General features: G+C 39.3%; 1 long non-coding RNA gene across 1 annotated transcript in view; it reads right to left on the bottom strand.

The window, feature by feature from the left end:
- LOC139165962 (uncharacterized) overlaps nucleotides 1-11,222 on the bottom strand; it is a 32,334-nt gene extending 21,112 nt beyond the window's left edge. The window contains exons 1-2 of the long non-coding RNA XR_011558856.1: nucleotides 11,137-11,222; nucleotides 7,147-7,268 (exon numbers count right to left, since the gene is read on the bottom strand). This is a non-coding gene — a long non-coding RNA (uncharacterized lncRNA). The remainder of the gene's footprint in view (nucleotides 1-7,146; nucleotides 7,269-11,136) is intronic.
- Between the last annotated feature and the right edge of the window lie 3,154 nt (nucleotides 11,223-14,376).

Here is a 14,376-nt window from a genome sequence, read left to right as displayed (position 1 = left end):
AAGGCAGGGCTGATTTCTCTCATTTAACAAATGGTTCTTTCATGGTCTTCTGGCTGCTTCTGTCGCTAGCCTCCATTCGTGCTCAGTCAGCAGATTTGCAAGCTGTGCATCCTCTTAGTTCCTCCGTGAAAGTCCTGCTTGTTGTTCTGCTGACTCAGCACTGCAGACCACATTCGCTTTGGAAGGAGGACAGACCTGTCACATTGTTGGCAACTCAGATTAAAGCCTTCTTTGGACCGGAGCAGTGAAAGCAAGCAGCTCATTTAGGTTTAAATATATGTGTGTGGCTTTCATGCTCTTGTGGTTGCTATTTCCTTCTCCTCACTTAGATGGTTTGTTATATATATACTGTATATATCATGGATCCAATAGGAATAAATAAACATAGCCAAATCCACGCGATCCAAGTAGCAGACAGAGGTCTTTGTTCATGCGGCCAAACTCTTCAGAAGTATTTCCAAGGAGTGGCCATGTGTATTGGCTGAAGAGAATACAGGCTAAAGGTCAACAACATCCATTTTTTGTAGATCCCAAATCATTTCACCAATTGTATGAAGTCTATCCTGAGACAATACATATGTGTTTGTGCATGCACACAACCATACACCAAAGACTATAGAGTGAAGAAATCAAATGAAAATAAAACTGCATCCAGTTCTGGTCACCACACTTCAAAAGAGACATTGAAACTCTGGAGAAGGTGGAGAAAAGAGCAACCAAAATGATTAGGGGACTTGAAACCAAGACTTACGACGAGAGACTATGGGAACTGGCCATGGATAGCCTAGAGAAAAGGAGGGCCAGAGGGGACATGATAGCAGTCTACAGGTATACGAGGGGTTGCCACAGAGAGGAGGGGGTCACTCTATTCTCCAGAGCACCAGAGGGCCGGACAAGGAACAACGGCTGGAAGCTGACCAAGGAGAGATTCAACCTAGAAGTAAGGAAGAACTTCCTGACAGTCAGAGCAATCAACCAGTGGAACAACCTGCCTGCGGAGGTTGTGAACTCCCCAACTCTGGATACTTTCAAGAGGAGATTGGACTGCTACTTGGCTGGGGTGATTTAGGATTCCTGCTCAGGCAGGAGGTTGGACTTGATGACCTGCATGGTCCCTTTCAACTCTAACAATAAAAATAAATAAATAAATAAATAAATAAATAAATAAATAAATAAATAAAATTAGTTCAGTAGTATAGAATAGAATAGGATAGGATAGAATTGGATAGGATAGAATTGTTTATTAGCCAAGTGTGGCTGCACACACAAGGAATTTGTCTTTGGTGCATATGCTCTCAGAATACATAAAAGAAAAAGATACATTTGTCAGGAATCATGAGGTAAAACACTTAATAATTGTCATAGGGATCAAATAAGCAATGAGAAAACAATCAATTTTAATAAAAATCTTAAGGATAGAATCAACAAGTTACAGTCATACAGTCATAAATGGCAGGAAATTGGTAATAGGAATGATGGGGAAAAACTAGTATTAATAGTAGTGCAGACTTAGTAAATAGTTTGACAGTGTTGAGGGAATTATTTGTTTAGTAGAGTGATGGCGTTCGGGAAAAAACTGTTCGTGTGTCTAATTGTCTTAGTGTGCAGTGCTCTGTAGTAACGTTTTGAGGGTAGGAGTTGAAACAATTTGTGTCCAGGATGTGAGGGGTCAGTAAATATTTTCCCCACCCTCTTTTTGACTCGTGCAGTATACAGGTCCTCAATGGAAGGCAGGTTGGAAGCAATTGTTTTTTCTGCAGTTCTGATTATCCTCTGAAGTTTGTGTCGGTCTTGTTGGGTTGCAGAACCAAACCAGACAGTTGTAGAAATGCAGATGACAGACTCAATGATTCCTTTGTAGAACTGCATCAGCAGCTCCTTCAGTACAGCAATATGTGTTACCAAAATGCTTAGGATCATCCAATGCAGATAGGGGTGGCTGGGGGAATGCCGGAAACCTAATTTTTCCAAGTCGTGTAGCATTTTGTAATTTACTAATCTGCAATATTCTTAAAATGCTGAACTGAAATTGATTGTGTCAAGATAACAACTTGCTAGCAATATTCTAATTCAGTTAGGAGAAGAAGCATAAGACAAAATGGCACAATTAAGTGCAATGCTACAAGCACAAGACAAGGAAGTACGGGAGGCTTTAGCAGCCTATCATCTAAAGCTAAATGCCTGGCTCTCATTCATTTATTGTCAAGAGGCTTAATCCTGCCCAATGTATGGAGAATGTAAAAGCAAAGGCTGCCTTCGAGTCCATATATAGAATGCTAAGAGCTGAGCTGAGCTCCTATTATCTTGGCAGGAAATGAAAGATTCCATTAACACAAGAGAACAGTTAGAGCCTGTGAGTGGCAGCATTGAAAGATTGAGAATTGAAGAAGTAAATGAAGCCCAAAGCAGCGTTCTGGTTGACACCCCAAAAGATAGGCTCTTAAAGAAATTAATGAAGTGATACATCTTGCTGGCCAGCTGCCGATATCAGTGTCAGGAAGCCCATCACACTGTTCAGCCCCTCCTCCCCTTCAACATTGTCCATTTATGGAGCTGAAGTTACATGAACAACTTCCAGAAATGCCATCAAAAGTCAGAAACACTTCAAACAAATGCAAAATGCTTTGGAAAGTGCTTGTTGCTTCAAAGCAGCTGCACTCCTGAAGCTGCTTGGATGGAACAATTTAATTGCCACTTCATCAAAACAAATAATGCAAAAAGAGCTTTCCACAGCTTAAGAAATAGACCCAGAGGCATCAAGGAAGAAGCAAAACCAAAGAATGACTTCTTTAAATCTGGACCAACCTGGAAGAAAGTTTTATTTACCAATCTAGTCAGCTTCAATAGATTGAATAGCAGTAGGTCATTTTGCCAGTGTGGGAAGGAATGCATGTATGCAAGTGATTGCTTGACTAATTGATTGACTGGGATATAGAATTGTGGGGTTGATAAGATTTATTTTGAGCTATAAAGCTGTAAACTAAGCAAGTAAGCAGGTAAACAGGGTATTTTGGAGTGGACAGCTGTACAGCTGCAAAATTTAAGTTTAATATTAAATATAAGCAGCAGCAACAAAAACAATCACCAGTTTAAAACTTCTAGCTATGATATTTCCTTTTTTATTATTCTTTTTTTTCATATATCAATCATGTGTTTCATTATTGCTCACAGTTTTAATGTATATAATATTTTCTCCAATTCTTCATTTCTTGTGCTCTTACTATTAATACAAATTCATTTTTCAACTTATACAATTTATACAATTCTAGTAATAATTTAAATTCCTTAACTACATTCCTAAAAAATATTCAAAATTTTTTTTTATCTTTTACATTACATACAATTGTTCATTATGTACAACTCTAATATTTGTACACATTATTAAAAAGCTTTCATAAGCTGTTTTGCTTTATACTCCTTCTCTTTTCATTCTCTTTTATCCCACATCTTTCACCTTCATCCAAATTTTTAATCTTCTTCTTTTTTTTAGGTTGCTTCCCATATATTTCTTGCAGATCATTTATTTTATCTTTGCTTATTAGAATGTCTTTAACTATTAGAATGATAGGAGAAGGGGGGGAAAAGAGGGCTAAAATAGAGACAGAAATATGAGGGGGAGGGAAGAATAAAGATGGATATTAAAATGATAGAAAGTGTGACAACACTATGAGAAGGATTAGAATTGAAAGATGATAACAGACATTATGTGTTACAATCAGAAATGAAAATGAATTGTAATTATTATGAATAATATTGTTATAATTATTTGTATTGATATGTATGGAACCCAGAAAATAAACCATTCACAACATGAGATATGTAAAAATAAAAATAAAAAACGTTTACCTGAAGTTACCAAAAAATTGTAAGTTACAAATAAGGTACAAACAGTGATGGACTACCAAAATTTTTACTACCACACCGTGGGCGTGGCTTATGCATTTTGTTTCAATTGGGTACTCCGGGGGTGGAGCTCCAAATTTTGCTACCGGAACTGCATTCCTGGCCGTTCCCGTAGGAGCCCATCACTGGGTACAAATAAATTAGCATCAAGATCAGGAAAAGTCCCAATGGGGGAAATGTCACAGCAATCCAGGGATGGTTCAGTAGCAATATATATTTGGAACAATCTTGTTATGGAAAACCAAAGTGGTCCAGGCTACAAGTGGTCCTGCACTTGTAAGTAGTGCTGGCTACTGAAAAAGCCTTATGGCGCACTTTGTTGGGAATGTGTGATAGACATGTTGGCCTGTTGCCTACTGAAAAGTGTGGTTGCAGTTTCTATGTGAATTGGGACATGCAGGGATGGCTTCCCGGAAAAGTAGGTCACTATGGTGAGAAATTAAATAGGCTTGTATATCTACTTATAGAGAAATCTTAGTGGTTCATGATGTTAACATGGACTCCTGTATCTATTATCATAAATCCAACTACAATATGAAGCAAACTATTTTAAGTTGGCAGGAAAATTCTTGTTTGAAATGAGTAATATTGGATTAGTTTGACAAATGGTACAACTCAATATAAGGCTCGGCTCTGTCATCCTATGATGCCCTGTGACATTTACAATGGACATTGTTGCTTGAGTTTCTCAACCACTTTTTTTCATTATGAGCAAGTGCTGCAATCAAGTGCTGAAGAGAGTCAGAAAACTCTCTCAAAACAACAATGAAAAGACTACAATATAGCAGGTTTTATATTGCTGTAAACAATTTCTTTTTACAACTGTTCCATTCCAAAGTTTCTGATATATACTCAAAAATTGTTTTTGTCTCTGCAAGGCTGACTAGAGCAACTTCAATCCAATAATAATATATGAAATTAGGAGGCTTCAAGTTTAGAGAATTAAAAAAATTACCCAGAAGGGAAAATCAACATTTGGAGTGTGAAAAGCTACATTTGTTGATGTAATATGTTGTGTTTAAAGCTTAAGCTTCTTAATTAATTCTCAAAAGAGAACAATATTTTTACCCATTTCTAATCTAAATACACTGCATTGTTGAGAACCTCAGATTCAGAGTAAGAAAACTAATGGTTAAATGGAGTAGAAGAAGGAAAGTTGCATTAATTCTTTTTAGCAAACTCAAATTGCACACAATTGCCCCAAACATTATAGCAAATTATACTTCTCAAAGATAAACACTACTATGAAATTATTATGTTTAAGCTACATTTCTAGTTTGGTTACATATGAATAAATTACTGCAACATCAGTAGTCCTAAATTGAACACTAATATATTTATTAAGTGCAGACTTTAGTTGATTAATAAAGTGAGTTTTGATTGATCAATTAAAGTTGAAATCAAGGTATGCTGGAAGATAATAGGCTAATGCAAATATCTGGGAATTAGTGCAAACAAGGGAAAAAAGGGATTTGACAGAGACAAAATTCACAATTATGCTATTGGTTCTCAAGAACTCTAAAACATTTCTTTGTGCTGTTACTTGTAAATCTAATAAAAAAGATGTTAAATAGGTAGGGAAATGTAGGAGACTGGGATGAGGCAGACTCAGGAGTAACAGCAACAGCAATCTTTAATTCAGCAACAACCGACAGAACAGAGAACAAGTGGCTTGACAGCTCCTTTTATAGTGGAGCTGTCAAACTCTGAACCAATAGCAGGGCTTTATTTTCCCGCTTGCTGGCTGCTTGCTTTTGAGCCAATCGGGCTTGAACAGCAGCCAGTGCAGTCATAAATGTGACGACTCAGCAAAAGGTATCAAACTTTGTTATCAAACAGTGCTGCAGCTGCCAACAAAGCCAACACAGTTCTAGGCAGCATAAAAAGAGGGATAGAATCAAGATCACATGAAGTGTTAATACCACTTTATAATGCCTTGGTAAGATCACACTTGGAATATGACACCCAATTTTGGTCATCACAATGTAAAAAAGATGTTGAGACTCTAGAAAGAGTACAGAGAAGGCCAACATAGATTATTAGAATAGAATAGAATAGAATAGAATTTTATTGGCCAAGTGTGATTGGACACCCAAGGAATTTGTCTTGGTGCACATGCTCTCAGTGTGCATAAAAGAAAAAGATACATTTGTCAAGAATCATGTGGTACAACATTAATGATTGTCATAGGGGTCAAATAAGCAATGAAGAAACAATCAATATTGTTAATCAATAATAAAGGAGACTCGAGGATAAAACATATACAGAATGGTTGCTGGAATTGGGTATGTCTAGTCTTGTGAAAAGACCTAGGGGAGACATGATCCCAGTGGTTGCCACAAAGAAGAGGGAATCAAACTATTCTCCAAAGCACCTGAGGGTAGAATAAGAAGCAATGGGTGGAAACTAATCAAGGAGAGAAGCAACTTAGAACTAAGGAGAAATTCCCTGAGTCTTAGAATAATTAATCAACTGCCTCAAAAAATGGAAGAAATTAGATCAGTGATGGTGAACCTATGGCACGCATGCCAAGGTGGCACAAAGAGCCATATCTGCGAGCAAGTGCGCTGTTGCCCTAGATCAGCTTCAGCATGCATTGCACACTGGCCAGCTGATTTTTGGCTTGCACAGAGGCTCTAAGAAGGCATTTTCAGCTTTCGGGGGGCGTCCGGGATGGTGGGAGAGGGTGTTTTCACCCTCCCCAGGCTTCAGGGAAGCCTCTAGAGCCTGGGGAAGGTGAAAAACTGGCCCAATAGATATTGGGAAATGGAGCCATTTCCAGTCTTCAGAGGGTGGAGGCAATTTGTACCTTCCTCGGGCATTGAATTATGGGTGTGGGCACTGACACATGCATGATAGCGCATGCACATGTGCTTTCGGCATCTGAGGAAAAAAGGTTCCCATTACTGGATTAGACAACCATTGTCTGAATTGGTGTAGGGTTTCCTGCCTAAGCAGTGGGTTGGACTAGAAGATTTCTAAGGTGCCTTCCAACTCTGTTATTCTATTCTAAACCTTCCTTTGGTACAATGGAATAGGTTGCAAGGATAGGAAAAACAGAGATCAGGGTTACTTAAGCATAAAATTACACCAAAGGTATAGCCTCAGTTCCAGAATCTATTTAACTCAGGTATCCATTAATCCAGATAAAACTCTATACCAATAGTTCTGTAAGCATGCAATAACAATAGTTGGATAATAAACCACCTTAGGAAATCATTATCCACATTCTTCAGTATTTACCTAATTGTTGTGGTTGGCTCTGGCCCAGCTCCTGCCCCAAGGAATGTGGAAGTGGATGCAGGGGAAACATCAACATGTCATAGGCCTGTTTCATTGCCGACAGAGTCAGGTAGTGAAGTTTCCTCGGAAGAAGAAGAAGAAGGTGGGGGTGACTTGGAAGAGGGGAGTTTGGCAGACAGCCCAGGAGGAGATCAATCATCCCTGGATTCGGAACAAGAATGTATGACACATCCACGCATGCGTAGAGTGATGCATAGGAGACAACAACTGAAGGATTATTACAGGAGATAAATGAGGCCACCTGTAGTTGGGTGGGGCTGCTGTAATTAGTGCTACAGATAAAAGAGCAGCCTGCTTTTTTAGCCTCATGGCAGTTTATCTGATTCATAGTTTCGTCAAGATTGTGGTTTTTGCTGTTTAATATTGTGTGTGGACTTTCTGGACTTTAGAATTGGACTCAATTTCCCAGTTATTGGATGAGCAATTGGACTGCATTTAACCTGTGCCTTGTGTGTACCAGAAAATCCCTTTGACATTTAAAAAGGGAGCTGTTTCTGTTTTTCTGTTGATAAAGACTTTTGGGTTTTCCTTCTATCGTGTGGTGTTTGTCTTCCTGGACTAATTACCCTGTAATTACGGGCGGTTGAGACACGCCAGCAGAACACCTAATGATCCATATGCCTTTATTTCAGAATACTACTGGCAATGCTTCAGGTATTATTTTTCAATTATTTGTTTTAGAGATCAGGATGATAAATAAATACATACAGTAATTTGTAGTAGAAGAACTCATAACACAGCTGCCTGGATGAGGTTACTTTAATTGTGTGCATAACCCCTTACTGTTATTTACACCACATGTTAATCCTTTCTTGACCCTTTTAAGCGTGCTTTGAAAACAGAGCAACTTACTTTGACCATGAAAAGGATATTCCATAAACTCTCTAGAAGTATATTCACTTGAAAATACAATAACCAGATAAAAGAAAAGAAAATCAAAAATAACAATTTGAGTTAGAATAGACAGTCTAGTTCTGTGATGGCAAACCTATGGCACATGTGTTGGAAATGGCTTGCAGAGCTATTTCTCTGGGCATGTGGAGCTGTCCCCCTGGCTCTTCTGGTATGCCAGCCAACTGGTTTTCATGTGCATGGGTGTGCCAGAAACCAGAAGAACAGCTGCCCATTGCGTATGCACACACCAGGAAAATGATCTTCCTGTTTCCAGAGTGCACTTGCACTCTGGCCAGCTGGTCTGGTTTCTGATGCTCATGCAAGCACAAAGACCAGCAACAGGCACATGTGACAAAAGACTTGGAGACGGATCCCAGCAGTCATTTCCTAAGGGAGCAGAGCAAGGTATGCCAGGCTCCCCTCCCTCTCTGCCCGCACGGGCTTCTTCTATGGTCCCAGAGGGTCCGGAGCACCATTAGATGAGCAGCCAATGAGGATGGGTGGTGGTGGTCAGCTACTTCCTCAGATGATCCCATGGCCTGGGCTTCTCCCCACTGGGAGCCACTGTTGCCCAGCCACCAGCAGAGCTCTCTGCCCCCACACTTCAGCAGCTGCAAAAGCTCCAAAAGCATGTCCTTGCCTGGGGGTCCTCCCCACTGGGAACCACCATTCCCCAGCCACCTGCATAGCATTCTGTTCCCCCACATTGGCAGCTGCAGAAACTCCAAACACGTGGCCTTGCCTGAGATCCTCCCCACTGGGAACCACCATTCCCCAGCCACTGGCAAAGCTCTTTGCCCATCACTCAGCAGTTGCTGGCAGGGGAGTCTCAGGAGAAGGGTGGCCTAGAAATCAAACAAACAAACAAACAAAGCTGCAAGTATGTATTTGGAGGAAGTGAAGGAAGTGTGCCTTTCGTGCCCTATCCAATTGTCTTTCCTTTATCTCATATATCATATATATTTTCTTCCTTTCATATATCTTCTCCTCTATTTTTACATATTATCTTTATATATATTACTTCATGTCTATTCTCTTCCATATGTATTGTGTATTGGACAAATGAATAAATAAAATAAAATAAGTCCAGGGTGCCCAAAGCAATTACTTTGTGTCAAATTCTTTTTGGAATTTTCATGTTCAGCAGAAGCTGATAGTTTTATTGGAAAGGGGAGCTGTGCTATTTTTATTTTTTCTCCAGAGCTTCTAATGAAAATTAGTCTTTTAAAAGAAATAGAATATTTTTACTTTTATAATTCTCAGTTTAATAATGACTAATTAGATATATTCACAATCAGAGACTTTAAGAAAATTGCATCTGTTTTATTGATCCACTTGGTTAGTTAACTTATTAAACTAGAAGGATCATATGAAATACTTTGTGGTGTGGGGTCCAACAGAAAGAAACATTTCAAAGAGTTTTGTGCTTTTATGATTCACTATTATATCTGCTTGAGAATTTTCTCTTTTTGTTTCCATGATGATGTTTTAATCCTGCATAGCATTAAATGTATCTTCCTGGAACCTAGATATTCATATCTTTTATTTTTTTTATTTATTGTTAGAGTTGGAAGGGACCATGCGGGTCATCAAGTCCAACCCCCTGCCTGAGCAGGAACCCTATAGCATACTAGCCAAATGGCAGTCCGATTTCCTCTTAAAAATGTATTGGAGTTCACAATGTCCGCTGGTAGGTTGCTCCCCTGGTTGATCGTTCTGACAATCAGGAAGTTCTTCCTTATTTCCAGGTTGAATCTCTCCTTGGTCAGCTTCCAGCCATTGTTCCTCGTCTGGCCCTCCGGTGCCCTGGAGAATAAAGTGATCCCCTCCTCTCTGTGGCAACCCCTCGTATACCTGTAGACTGCTATTATGTCCGCTCTGGCCCTCCTTTTCTTTAGGCTATCCATGCCCAGTTCCCACAGTCTCTCTTCATAAGTCTTGGTTTTTAGACCCCTGATCATTTTGGTTGCTCTTTTCTCCACCTTCTCCATAGTTTCAATGTCTTTTTTGAAGTGTGGTGACCAGAACTGAACAGGTGTGGTCTGACCCGGGCGTAGTAGAGTGGTATTAAGACTTCCCTGGTCTTGGAGTGTATTCCCCTGATGATGCAGCTTAGGATTGTATTGGCTTTTTTGGCTGCTGCTGCACATTGTTGGCTCATGTTTAGTTGATTATCCACCAAGACTCCGAGATCTCTTTCGCCGTCGCTACTGCTGAGAGGGGTTTCTCCCAGGCTGTATGTGTGTCCAGGTTTTTTTTTATCTAGGTGATGAACTTTGCTCTTTTCGATGTTGAACATCATTTTGTTGATTGCTAACTGTATGATTGCTAACTGTATGGAAATAAGCCAGGATCGGAAGTACTACAACAGGAGATTGGACCAAGGCCTCTCCTAATTTTGATCAAGCAAGGGCATATCATGACCAGATAGAGACATGTGCTCACAGCTCCTGATTTCTACATATTTTGGGTCTATGTGGATTTATCTGTGGATTTATACCCCATTTCCTTTGATCCAAACATTTTAAAGGGAATTGTGGCTAGACTTGGAATAGAAACGCCATTCATCATATAAGTAAGCACATGCTGGGCTCTGCCAGCAAGGATAGGAACACAGTCTTCCCAAATGCTTCCCTTAGAAAACCTAACAGAACAGAGAGAAAATGGAACTATAGAAAAGAGCCACAGGAAAGAATAGAAGCCATGCCAGTGGTTTATTGTATTTCATTTCTGTCTGATTACCTCTTCTCTTCTTTAACTTATTTTTCCTATCTCCTGCTGCTTTCATCTTCTCCAGGTTAGAAACAAAAATTACATTTTTGTACCCCTAGAAGTGAACCCATTTTCAATGCCTGACTTTCTCTTTAAAAGAAATATAAATAAAACTGATTTGATAGATAGGAACAACTCATTTTAAATCAAGAGCAAAACCAAACCCAAACCAAACCATCAAAACAGAAACAAAGATTCCCACCGGTCAGTTTTGTTACTGTTCTGCAGCAAAAATAACTCTTTGTGGCCACCATAAATTAATACCTTTATTGTGGTACAGCCTTTCATGGACTCAAGCAAGTTGTTCTAACGTGGCAGCTTTACTGGAACAGAAGTTTCATCATTCTCTGTTCATACAGGGGAGGGGACTATTTTACTGTCGTGGGTCAGTGGAGTTAAAGCTATAGTACAACCAAGTTTGAGGACAACTGATTGGGACTTTGGTATATGAGGGATAAATTGTAGTCAAACCTAAATCTATTGTGAAATTCACACTTTCTGTTTGTTCTTTGTATATTTAGCTCTGCCCAGACATTGTTACATGGGTGTTTTCTCCATTTTGTGATCTGAGAACTTCCTGTTTCAAACAATCTTACATTATTTTATGTTTTTGGTAAGGTTTTTTTGAACCTCATGAAATTCTCCTGATTTATTTACCTCACAATTAAGTTGGGTAAGCTTATTCCCCCCCCCCCCCCTTTGATTCTGAAGTTGATACCTCTGGAGTTTATTCAGAAGTTCTACAAACCTTTCATATATACAGTGGTACCTCTACTTAAGAACTTTTCTAGATAAGAACCAGGTGTTCAAGATTTTTTTGCCTCTACTTAAGAGCCCGAGCCTGGAAAAATTTCCCAGGAAATTTGAGAGCAGCTCAAATCAAAAGGGGGAATGGCCACTTTCCTGCCATTACCCCTTTAATCCCAGCCATCTTGGGCTTTTCTGGGCTGCCAAAGGAGCCTTTCAGTGACACTTAAGGAGGCCTTGGCAGCCCAGAGCGAGTGGAGCGTTTTCCTTTCTCTGGGCATTTGGAGAGGGAATAAACCGCTTCCCTCACGCTGCCTCCCATATACCCAGCACGAGGTTGCCTCCCTGAGCATCTGGGCGTGGAAGATCAACTCGGCTTCAGCCAAACCGAGGAGTCACCACAGTGAAGGAAAGGCGCCAGCTACAAAGCGAACAAGTGAGAGGAGAGGGGAGCCCTTCAGAATGGGAAGGAAGAATCAGAAGGTAGCAGCAGTAGCAGCCGCTGCCTTTCGGTCAAAGGAGCAGGAGGTTCTCCCCTCTTGCCCGCCTGGGTTTCTCTCTCTGGCACAATGTATGGGAGGCAGCCTGGCGCTGGGTGTATGAGAGGCATTTGCTTCTCCTTGCTGCCTCAGTACTTCTTTTTTTTTGTTTTAAAGCCTTAAAGTTTTGGATTTTTTTTTATTCCCCTCAGTTCACCTTCTTCCTTCGGCAGCGACTGTCCTCCTCCTCTTCTTCCTCCACCTCCTCCCACCTAAATTCTGGGCTTTTATTTCTTTCCTAACGGGTTTGCATGCATTATTTGCTTTTACATTGATTCCTATGGGAAAAATTGCTTCTACTTAAGAACGTTTCTACTTAAGAACCTGGTTACCAAACGAATTACGTTCTTAAGTAGAGGTACCACTGTATTTAGTATTTAATAAGACTATTCTAGATCAGTGCTCCAGATATTGGGATACAAAGTAAGTGGAATTGGGCTGGCACAAGTCATTACACGTATTATTTATATTAAAATACTTTGCATGGTTTCTCTTGCTTACATTTCCAGAAACAGCAGCGCAGAATGAGGTTAAGAATCTGGGGATCAGTCTCTTCTTTTTTCTAATAGTCTTTTTTTAAAAGAGAATTGTATTGATTCTCTTTGGGGAGGTTTATAGGAATAAAAAAATTTACGAAACTGGAGCCAGCTCAAGTATGGACTACATAAAAGAAATAGAACTGATTTGATGAACCAGGGTGCAATTTCTAGAATATAATTTGCAATGTGGATGTTAGTGTATCATCATTTATGGATAATTTGGCTGGGAAATTGATGGACTTTTCTGAAATTTGTGTTTTGGGCAATTGCAGAGTATTTATCATAGGAAGTGAACAGTGTTCCCTCTAATTTTTTTGGGGGGTGGGCGGAAAATTATAGTGTCTGAGAGGCAGTCCCTTCGGGACTGGGCAGCACAGAAATAATAAATAAATAAATAAATAAATAAATAAATAAATAAATAAATAAATAAATAGACAGACAGACAGACAAACAAACAAACAAACAAACAAATAAAAAACTCACCCTGTTTTGCCTCAGAGAATTTCAAGATAAAATACTGTACTGTGTGTCTATAACAGTGAGCTCATAATAGGGCAACTCTATCAATATCAAAATGCCACTTAAATAGTTGAGCTAGTTTCAAACTAGATTTTGATTTTCTTTCTCTCTTCCTTACTCCCATTCTTTTTCTTTTCCTTCCTCTCTTTTTTCTATCTGTTTCTCTCTCTTCCTCTCTTCCTCTCTCTCTCCTTCCCTCTCACTCTTTCCCTCTCGGCTTCTGGGCAGGTTTGGAAAACTCTGAGTTGATGATGATTTTTAAGTGAGCGATTGCTCACTGCTCAGCTTAGAGGGAACTATGGAAGTGAATATTATCATGATACAAAGTCATGGCATTTCTTTTCCTAGCCTCATTACTTTTGTGATCTGTTTTTTATTTACTCCTTTTAATGAATATAGGGACTCATATATCTCATTATAGTTCCCTCCCTCTACTAATATTTAAATTTAAATTAAGGGAGGTTCTTCTACCAGAGTGTTTGGATCAGGTCAATGTGAGGGGCTGAGCAGAAATGGAGAAAAACAATGAGTTGAAAAATGGGGCAACCACATTTTAAATTTCAAAAATATAAATAGTCAATGCCTAGATTTTTCCAATTCAGATCTAACCTTAACTTAGTTCTTGCCTTCTTCTCTATTTCCACATTTCCACATTCTGTTTCAGAGAATGTTCTTATAGAAACATAGGCTTTACATGAACATTTAGATACTGTTCAACATTTAAAACCTGTTCATATTTGGCGCGTTTAAAGAAAACAAGGGAAGGCAAATACATTGAAGTTAGTAAATGAGAAGCATGAAAGATACGATGACTATAATGCCCTTGGAAATGCTGAAGGCAGAGATGATGAGCATTTGTCCATTCAGTCATCAGAAGTTAAGTCCAACCTGATGGCAACAATTTAATTAATTTGGTATTACAGAATTAATTCCTTTCCTTATCCATGCAGAAAAAAAATCTCCATGGATGAGGAGAGGGTTAATTAATATATCCTCCCCAACTGCCACTTGTATGTTTCATTCAACCCAATTATCCTGCTAATACTTTCTGTTGAAGAGCCTTTTTTAATCTAATCCTCCATATGTGCAGAGAACAGAATAAATATCCAATGATGTCTCTGCTGCATACTTTGGGAATCATGGATTATGGTATTCTTCAA

This window comes from Erythrolamprus reginae, chromosome 3 (assembly GCF_031021105.1).
Source record: "Erythrolamprus reginae isolate rEryReg1 chromosome 3, rEryReg1.hap1, whole genome shotgun sequence".
Lineage (NCBI taxonomy): Eukaryota > Metazoa > Chordata > Lepidosauria > Squamata > Dipsadidae > Erythrolamprus > Erythrolamprus reginae.
This window is presented reverse-complemented; position numbering and strand designations above follow the sequence as displayed.